We start from the raw sequence: 10,258 nt of genomic DNA, 5'->3' as shown, positions 1-10,258 counted from the left end.
TCCCAGAGAGCTCTCAATTGTTTTCTATGCTGACTCTATGACAAAGAAGGCAATAGCAAAATTCAGGCCATTTAATGCGAGAGGAGAGTCTTGCTTTCTTTGTGTTTGTCCTGAAGAAAAGGAAGGGTTTTCTTCCTTCTTGCAGGTTTTTTCTGCTTTGCTAAGCTCTTTGAGATGAGATTGTCTCTTATTTGTTGTTTGTCAGCACATTGCGTGACAGAGCCCTGAGCTGCTCTGGGCTTTCACGTTCTGTGTAAAGCAAGAAATGATAATTATAATCAAATAACTAACTTGCACTGAGCTGGTACGGTTGGTTCACTGGGCTCGAGCGACAGGCAGAGAAAACCACGCGGATGTGCCCGGGGGAGGTGGGTTTCCCAGAGCGGTGGCAGCCGGGAGCCCCTCGCGGTGCCTCTCCCCATCCCTGTGCAAAGCTCTTCACTGCTGCTTGGGCAAAGGCACAGGAGCGACTTGCCCAAGGGCACACAGGGAATGATTTGCAAAGCAAGGTGTAGAGAAATGCAAAAGCAATAGAAATCCGTCACAAAGCAAACATCTGTGCTTAAATTCTGGTGATGGACCAATGCACAGGACCTTGAAGCTTGGCCATGAGCACCAACGCTGAATGCAAAACGGTGCCAAGCTCGCTTTTGGGGTTTTGGCTGGTTTTTTAATGTGCTGCCCTGAATCTCCCTTCTGGAGGGGCTCGTTCCTCCCTCGTGGGCAGGCACATACTGTGGTGCCTCCCGGTACCCCCAGCTGCCCTGGGAAGACCTTGTTTCCCCATATCAGATAGCAGTCACGCGTGGCTGCTGCGCTGAGCCGCTTACACTGGGCTTGTGAGCTCCCTCACCAGGAAAGGGGTTAAAGCAAGATAAAGCCAGAGTGTTATAGAGACCATATGGAGGGGAAGAAAACCCTTTATCCTGTAATTAGATTCGTTCCCGGCGGCTCCCAGCGGAGGTGAGGCTGAGTGGAGCTGACAGGTCGTGATGGGCGAGGCGCTGCCAGCCGCCCCATCCAAAGCAGGATGTGTGTGCACAAACTTGTAGATCAATCCATTAGAGTGGATCAAATAGATTTAAACGTGTGGCAGGGAGAAGGAGGACACAGATGTATTTACAATTTGGTTCGGTGGGCCGTTCCTCCCTCAGCAGGGATTAACTTGGCCACGGCTGGCGGCTCCAAGGAGGCAGCCGTGCCCTCTGCCAGCAGCCACGACGTGCCGGGGCCAGCTGCCTGCTGCTCCTCCGGGCTTGCACAGCTGCATCCATCCAGGACAAGGATCTGGTGGTGCAGAGGGAGGTTCTTTGTGCCATGTCCTTGCTTCTTTTCTAAAAATTAAGGGTGCTCAGAAGCCTGTCTCCTGCCTTGCTCACAGGCCCCAATGGGCTGCAGCCACAGGCTTTGGGCAGGAGGAATCCCAGCTCCTGTTTATCGTGCAGGTTCCCCATCACAGCTCCTTCTCCAGGCTCTCCCCACCAGCACAGCCTCACAGCGGGTTGATGCACCAGAGCCAGAAGGCAGCTGGGAAGTGGGGAGAGCTTCACCACTGCCAACCTCATCTTATTTGCATGGTATTCACAAGCAAGCAGGCCCCTGTCACCTCCCAGGCTTTTCCTCCTGCTGCTGATCCAGGTAACATCCCTGCAAGCACTGTAGGATTTCCTTGGAGAGATAGAAAGTCTTTGGGACCTGTCATTTTCTTGCCAAGGAGCTGAGCAATCCTGGCTCAGCTGTGAACCTGCACCACTCCGCGTGGTGCTGTCAACGCTTTTAACTAAGTGATAAACCAGGGCTGTAGCAGAGTAGGCAGGTTTGCAAGACAGTCTCATCGGCCACGCAGCACCACGGGACGAGCAGCCAGCACAGCCCAGCAAATCCAAGCAGCACAAGCACATGTCTCTGTATGTTAGCAGCTGTGCAAGGGGGCAAGCCATACTCTGATGAGGGTGATGGCCAATGCAAGGGTGAAGATGCTGTCTGCTCCTGTGAGATCTTCCTCTTACCAAATGCAGTCAAACCCTTGCTGGGTTTTGTTCTGTTTTATGGGCTATTCAAGCCAGGTAGGTGTTAGGGAGGGGTTAACAGGGAGAGCTGTTCTCTCCAAGCTCTGCTTTGCCCAACTAGTGGCAGGTGCTTAACTGCAAAGTCAGAGAGGCAAAAGAAAGGCTTTCGTTCAATTCCAGAGGGATGCAAGAGCATAGCACCACCACCTTTGTTCTGCAGTGTCCAGCAGCGCCTGCCGTGGCCCAGCTTTGAAAACGGCTGAGCAGTCAGAAAAGGGGGTTTAGGCAAATAGAAATAATCCAGCTCTTTTAATTTGTAAACGTCATTTGAAGTTGAACCCTGTTATTCCCGAGGGCCTTATTGTGGATGTTCGTAGCCCTCTGCAGTGATGCTTTACACATGCTGTTTCATTTTGTCATAACTGGGTCAATTTTCTTTTCATTTCTAGTGCAGAGCCCTTGGTTTTCTCTGTGGAAGCCTGGAGACTGCTGTGACGTAGCCAGCTGGTTTATAATCTTTTGGGAAATGGTACAGAGGAAATTTGGGGTTTGCTTGCTTGTTTTCTGCTTTCCAGCAGGGCCTGGCTGGGCTGGCTCCTTGCTCCAATGTCTCTATAGGACCACAGTCAAGCTCCCAGAAAAGCCACGTCCTGGTGGTATGTTGTATCTCCTAGGGAGAATCCCTCATGTCACTGCCCTGGCCACACTCTCAGCCAGCTGAAGAGCCCCATTCCCTGTCTTTTGCCCCATTTTGAGGCCCCTATTCTTCTTGGTGGCAGCTGGGTATCCTGCATTGGAATTCGGTTTTGTCCTTTTCTTGCTGTCCCTGCTTTAAAGCCTTCTGGGATTTGCTCCAGACCAAATGCGTCCTTTCTCTCCCTTTGCCCTTCATCCTGTAATTGGATTCGCTTCTTCCATCCAGCCCACCCAGGGCTTCTCCCCATCCCTTTATGTAATGACGCTGGCTCTGGGCTGTGCCGAGCCCCGGTGTTCAGGGCTTGACCTGCAGCCACTGAAACCAGTGGAGGGGTTTGCACCAATTCCTATTGCGCCTTGGATCCCACAGTGGTACAACAACCCTTTTCTTTTGCAGTTCCGGCTCCTTTCCCATTTGCTGCCTCTTTTTCCTTTCCACATGCAACGCGTGCTCCCTCCAGCCTCTGCATTGCCTGTGCAGTGGTTGCATCTCTGCATGAACCCCCTGAGCACGTGGTCCTACGGCACAAAAGAAGAGGTAAATGCAACAGCCCCGCACAGATGAGCAAAGCAATGGCAGGATTGTCTGGGGAAATGATTGATTTTTCCACTCCTTTCATTAATATTTATTCTCCTTAATTCCCAGTCTTTACTGTTTAGCTCTCTAAAGCCTTTGTGGTTGAGAGGCTTTCACTGAGGTTGCTATTCATCATCTAAGCAAAATATCCATGGACTGAACAAGCATTTTATCAAATTTGAGCCCTGTGCTGGAATCAGACTTGGCTGGACAGGCCCAAATGTCTCTGCAGATTTTTCTGCTGTTGGCTGAGTTTTCCATTTGGTTTTCCTGGCCCCATGTCCCAGCCGGGATGGATGTGCCGCTGTGTTTCACTGATCACCAGGTTTCTCCCACGAGAAACACTCACCAGTGAGCACATTGACTTGCCATGTGTGCTATCTCTTTTTCGCCCTGAAGGCATCTGACCCTGTTTCCTTGTTGTCTTGCAGAATGAATTGGTGCCTTGAAAGCCTGAAAGGAGATAAAGCAGCAGCAAATTCTTTTCTCCTGTTGCAGATAAACTGCTATTAACTGCTGAGGGTTTCTGGAACGAGAAGGGTGATTCTCCATTGAAAGCACTAATAAATTCTGGGCACCCAGCATAATCCAGTCCACTGTATCAGGAAATCTCTCGGGAGCTAGCAGCACTGAGCACAGCAATGCCTTTTCATGCTACAGTTCTCCCATGGAGGGAAAATCTCCATGGACAACAACTGCAAATGCTGGAGGTTGGATCCTGACTGCTCTTACCTCCAGCAGCAAAACAACTGCTGCCTTCTGCTGCGAGACAGGGCTTACCTGCAAACTTCATCTGCAACGGTGACCACAGGACTGAATTTTGCATCCCGCATGTGAGCGAGAATGTCGTACATCATCCTCCTGCTGATTTGATAGTGCAAGCGGCCCTGCAAAGCAGGGATTTAATGCACTTCTCGGTGCCTTAGCATTTCGTCTTGCTATGCTTAACCTGATATATTGTTTGATACGGGAACAGTAGGGGGGGTAAAAGGAGGTAATAAGAAAATAAAAGGTCAGTGGGTGCCTGGTGTGTGTAAAGGCTAAATTGCTCTTTCATCAAATCTAATAAATATTCCCTGTGAGTGGGGTAGGGAACTCCTTTTCTGAAATGCTAAGTGATTTTCCTGCCTCAGAGCCTCAGCCCAGGACTCAGATTATCAGGTGCAGGCAGGGTCTCCCATCGCCGGCCGCGGCCCCTCGCCTGTCCCTGGGTCACCGCCAGCTGAGCCCCGCGCCTGCAGCACCCCAGCCAGGGCAGCCGGGTGCGAAGGGAGAGCAGCCATCCACGAGGGATGAGCCAGCCACAGCCCCTCACTGCGCATGTAACTGCACTTTTCTACCATTCCTAAAAATATTCCTGAGCCTTCAAGTGAAAACCCGGTGGTTTGGATTTGAAGACCAAAATGGAAACAGATGAGATGCATCCCATCTTGTTTTCTCACCTCCTCTCCTTTCTCTCTTCACTTGTTCCAGATCGGGGAGAGAATGGCAAAGGAGTGACCAAAAATGAAGAAAAACAAAGCAAGAAAACACTTTCCTCTTGGTTTTTTTTTTTTCTTTCATTTGAGAGACTATAAAGTTTTTATAAGCACGGAAGTCTGTTTTATAAAAAAAAAGGGACTTTTTAAATTTTTTTTTTAAATTCTGCTGGAAGACGATTGTTATGGGATAGGACACTTTGGCCAGTGCCTGTCTCCTCCACCACTGGTAGAGAAGCTAAATCCATCCAGGCTATGGACAGAAACAAATGCTTTCCTCTTTCTTTTGTCCTTCCATCCTTCCATGGAGAAACTGAGGCAGCAGGCAGAATTTCCACATGTCCCCAGTTTTGGGGTGTCCAGGTTACCTCAGGCCTGGTTTCCAGAGAGGTTTTGGCATTACGGGGTGCAGCACTCATTTGTCAGGCTTTAAATGCCTGTGGGAAGCTCTTGCAGGTGCATTGCAGACCCAGAGGAGCTCAGCGAGCTGCGGAGGATGTAAATCGGCGTGATCCCCCTGGAGATGGGTCTGCTGCAAAGATGCTGCTCCATCTGGGGTCTCTTGGAGATGTTGGTGCTGAAGAGCTACAGAGCATTGCATTTGCAGGTAAAACTGAGATCGCTGCCTCTGAAAGGCGAGTGGTAGGATGTTTCCTACCTTCTAGTGCACCTCCTACCCCATGTCTGACCTGCACCTTATCGACAGCTCACTGCCATCAGCAAGAAGAGCCTCCGGGCTCTGGGTTAGCTGTAGAAACCAGGCAGAGTGGGAGGAGAGAGGAAACAACGCGAGACAAATTCCCCATTAATCTAGGAGATCATTATTTGCTGCTAGAACCAGGAGGGTGAACTGGTTTTGGGAGTGAACAGGAGTTAAATCCTTGCTATTGATTCTCACCCAGCCCCGCTGTGCAGCCGTGAATTACGTCACCAAGCAGTGGGGAGAAATTGAAGTGGGCACCAGGCAAGCATGAGGATGGGAGGGGGAAGTCTGCGCCCTTAAAACATTTATGCTGCAAATTAACATGTGTTTTAAGCCTGTGATTCTTCAAATATTTATCTAGCATTAATATTTTGAAAACTGCATTAAAATTTGCCACTGGTGCTTTATTCATTAGGAGCGTTCGGCAGCCACAGACAGCAGCGCCTGCTAAATCTGTAATGCGTCCATGCAGAGACGGCAGCTGGAGGATGGTGCCTGGGCTGTGAGAATGAGCTTTCTGCTCCTACTTCCAAAGCAGGGAGCCTAAAATGAACTCCTTGCCTACGTCGACTTCAGCTGTGTGACTGCAGATGTTCAATTCAGCAGAGCATGCGCCACGTTTTTGACCCATCTGACTCCAAGCGAGAATAGTTTAATGTGAGCGGGACAAGACAGATATTCCTGTGGGCACTGGGAATGGGAACTGGGTCTGGGGGCCATATTTTTTCCAAGCCTGATGGCTGCTGTGGGTCTGGTGGGGCTGTGAGAGCAGACTGGACGTGCATGAAGCCATGTCCTCCCTTCTTATATGTGCCAGCCCCATCCAAGGAGGTTGTCGGATATGGGGAAAGAGAGGGTGATTTGGCCCACTGTGGCTGTGAGGGCTAGTGCTACGGCTCTGACGCTCACCCCAAAATTGGAAGCTTTGCTGGGGGACACCCTAATGCCTGACCAAGAGTCAGGTGGAGAGGCAGTGCAGCATTTCAGTCCTTCACGCTCTCCCCGCATGCTTTCTGCCCGCTGCGTTAGCCTAGGGCTGAAATTCAGCTTCAGACTCGCATTGGCTTCTGTCTCCTGTTTTTTATGCAACCCACTTGCCAAAATACCCTCAGCACAGAGCGACTTGGAGGGAAAAGTACAGGACATGGAGACAAATGCTCAGTGTCGCTGGCACAGGGAGCTCATTTTCCCTTGATTCCTTGACATTGCAATTGATGCACGGCTTAATGGACTTTACTACTACTGCCAGTTTCCTGTTAAAATTACTCCCAATTATGGCTCCCAAAGTTAAACGTTTAACTTTAGGTACGAGCAGAACTGCAAGCAACTCCATTTTGTACATCATATTTTTGTTAAGCTTCTAACCTTTGCTGCAATTTTGCTTCATAAAAAACAGAGAGTTTCAGGGGGGCTGCAGATTGCAAATGGTTACAGGGACCGCAGCAGGACAGATTTTTTGCATTAGAATGCTAGGGAGTGAGACTTCCAGCTGTGATTTTTATTTTCATTTATCCTCATTTTGCATTGGCAATGGGGACATGCCAAAAACTGCTTTTATGGACTGGGCAAACCTAGAGCAAAAAGGTGCCTGTTGCTCCCACCCACTCCGGCGCTTCCACTGAAGAAGTCTTGGAGTCAGGTCCCTTATTTTCAGTTCTCCATTTCCTTTCCTTTTTGCGTACTCTTGCATAATTAAGAGGTGAACCTGGCAGACAGCATCCAACTAATACAGGTATGATTAATTTTCATCTTCCCTTTTTATTTTAAAGGTTGTCCTTTCCAATGCAGAAAGCTTCATCGCAGATGGTTGGGAAACCTGCCAGCCAGCCACATTTTTGAGGTAAAAGGGGACAAGACATGGGAAAGTTTAGTGCTTTGAAAAAGTGACCTTTCTTGGTAATTAATTTGTCACTTCCCAACACCATCTGCTGACTCGTCAGCTGCATCCATCATAACCATGCAAAAAATACTGGAAAAGTCAATTAAAATGAGAACCAGTGTCAAATGGGCTTTGCGCAGATTCTTTAGCAATGGGAGGGGGAAAAAAATAACCTATCGTGCAGTCTCCTTTTCATCAACACACATAAACATGGTCCCAGGGAGAAAAACTCAATTGACCTCTCTGGAAGTTTTATAGCTAGGACCACTTCATTGCCTGGTGATAAGCTGCAGTAAATGCGCAGGGATCTGGGAAGCATCTTAGCGACTGCCACATTTTTTAAGGAGGGGTTTGGCCCAAATCGAGCGTTATTGACTGTAGTGACAGCAGCAAGTCCCTTGTGAGGACCAACGTGCAGTGCAGCGTGTACACGTGTTGACTCGCTGCAATGGAGCTAGGTGAGAAAAGTCATTTCACAGGCTTGGGCAATAGCTCTTTTCCCCTTGTCTCCAGCAAACGCTGCCAGTGCTTAGTGTTCGACCAGCCAGGCAGGAACGCCACTGCACACCCCTGCTATAACACCCCGTAAAGCCATTTGATGCGGGAGTATTTAATTGCTTCCCCAACTCGTTTTTTTCCTCTTGCATCTCGCCTGTTTTTAGCTGGTTCCTCTCAGGTTTCCTCGCACGTAGCCACCTGTCTGTGAGAAGCACCAGGACGTTTCTGGCCTGATCCCAAACCTTCCAACATCACCGCCTGTCTGATCGTCTTGGGAGACCAAAGATGAGATCTTAGGCAAGTCACTTGCTCTCTCTGCACCTCATTTGTCTGGAGAGAGATGTCAGTGCGCAGTTTTGTGTCCCGAGGCGGTTCAGTGTGTCCAGGACTGCGAGATGCTCAGTTATGATGGTAAAAGGGGCCGCATGAAGACTCAAAATGGACAGATAAATCCCCTGGATTGCTTTGATATTTCCCCACTTGTCTGCTCAGTTTATAAAACTCTTTGGTGATAGATTTAGCATGTATAGTTTTATTTATTATTTTAATATTTAGCTCTAGAATCTGCCAGGGTATGTACCTTAAATCAGTGTTTTTGTAATGCTGGTGGGTTAAACTTCATTCTGCGTTATGCTTATTTTGTGGCTTCATTGTTATTATTGTGATTTGTCCACGTTACAGTAGAAATATAATTAAGACACAGGCATCGTTTTACCACTAGTACAGTCACATCAGACATGCTTTATCCTGGAGGGCTCATGATCTAAAAAGATAAGCAGAGAGGAATTTTTCCATCTTATAGATGGGGAAACTGAGGCAGAGAGAGAGAGAGACCCTGTCCAGCTGTGGCACCCACCGAGAACAGCTGCCAGCCTAAAGACAGAAGCCTGGGGAGGGAGGAAAGGGGATCTTCCTGGAAATGAGAAACTTAAAAATCCAATGCAGATAACAACGTTCCCTGTCTGGCAAACCCGTTTCCATGCATGCCAGGCAGCCGTTCGTCAGCTCTGATGGAAATGTGGGCACCTGTGCAGGTAAGTGATCGCGCACCGGTGCCTCTACACGTATATAAAGGGTGGGAAAACCAGCAGGAGCATCCAGGCATGAACGGGAGCAAGAACAGGTCTGACCTCCAGCATCCCGTGGCTGCGCTCGCCAGGTAGGTGCTTGGTCTCTGCTCCCATTTGCAAGCTCGGTGGGGTGGCACTTCATGGGTGCTCAGATAGGTGCTGGTGTTACTGGCACGTGTTGGCTTCAGCAGAGAGGGCTCTGACAAGAAGGGAGGAAACAAAATCGACGCTTAAACAAGGGGAAAGGTGTTTTCTGCTCATCCCCCATCGTGGGAGCATCAATTCCACCAGCTCCTGCCTCTCTGCTTGTCGTGAGCACCCAGCAGACACCGACGCGTGCTGCAGAGGCGCAGGGAGCCCTGGGGGCCCTCTGCACTCGGGGAGCTGCTTTGAACGATTCGATTTTTTCAGAAGACAGCTCGGTAGCTAAATGTACTGTCTTGTCACTGTGCTCACACCAGTACCAGGTGGATGTTCACCCCTCCTGCCCCCAAATTGGCATTTCACCCTATTTTACGCAGGCATAAGCAGAGCTGGGCAATGCTGCACCCAGCCCCATGCAACCGCCGTACTTTGTTGGGCTGATGCTGAACTTGGGACCCTCCTGCTTTGTGCTCTCTTTGTAGCTGGGAAGCAAATTCACTGACAACAAAGTACGTATCTGCCTGGAGAGACATTGAGCTAGAGATCTCAGGTCTGAAAGACATGTCCTGCTTACAAAATAAGGAAGGGACATTCAGAAAAGACATTTTTTGGCTGGACTAATGTGGGGGTGTTTCTCCAGCGGAAGAGGGAGCGAATCAATTCACAAAGGATAGTCAACAAGAGATGAAGGAGGTGACTGGGTTTATTTCTTTGTATATGGCAGTATTTTATTGCAGTGATAGAATAAATGAAAAGGCACAAAAGATTGATGCTACTGAGATAACACCGTGTTATCAGCACATATGCAGATCAACATGCTGTATTACAAGGGAGATGTCCCAGTGCAGCTGAGAGCTTTCATGACCCAGCATGGGTGGGCGGGGGGGAAACGGCCCTAAGCAGTTAGAAGTCTCTCCAAGGGAGAGGAGAGGGGCTACAGGCGCCTTCGCTCGCCGTCAGCCCTCCACTGGACTGGCACACAGCGGAGGGATGTGACTGGCAAGTGCTACGAAAAGGGAATGTTTATTAACTTCCACTGGCCTTCGGTTCAATACTAGCTGATATTCATGGGAAATCTAATTTAGGGGTCAAATTTGACCTAGCAATGTCTTTTCAATAACATCCAAACCCAGAGGTTTCTGAAACTAATTAGGGATCAGGCTCCAATCAGGTAGAGTAGTTAAGCTATGGGACCAGACTTCAT

This window comes from Aptenodytes patagonicus, chromosome 22, assembly GCF_965638725.1.
Source record: "Aptenodytes patagonicus chromosome 22, bAptPat1.pri.cur, whole genome shotgun sequence".
Classification (NCBI taxonomy): Eukaryota; Metazoa; Chordata; class Aves; order Sphenisciformes; family Spheniscidae; genus Aptenodytes; species Aptenodytes patagonicus.
The sequence above is the reverse complement of the archived record's forward strand: the minus strand, read 5'-3'. Positions refer to the sequence as shown.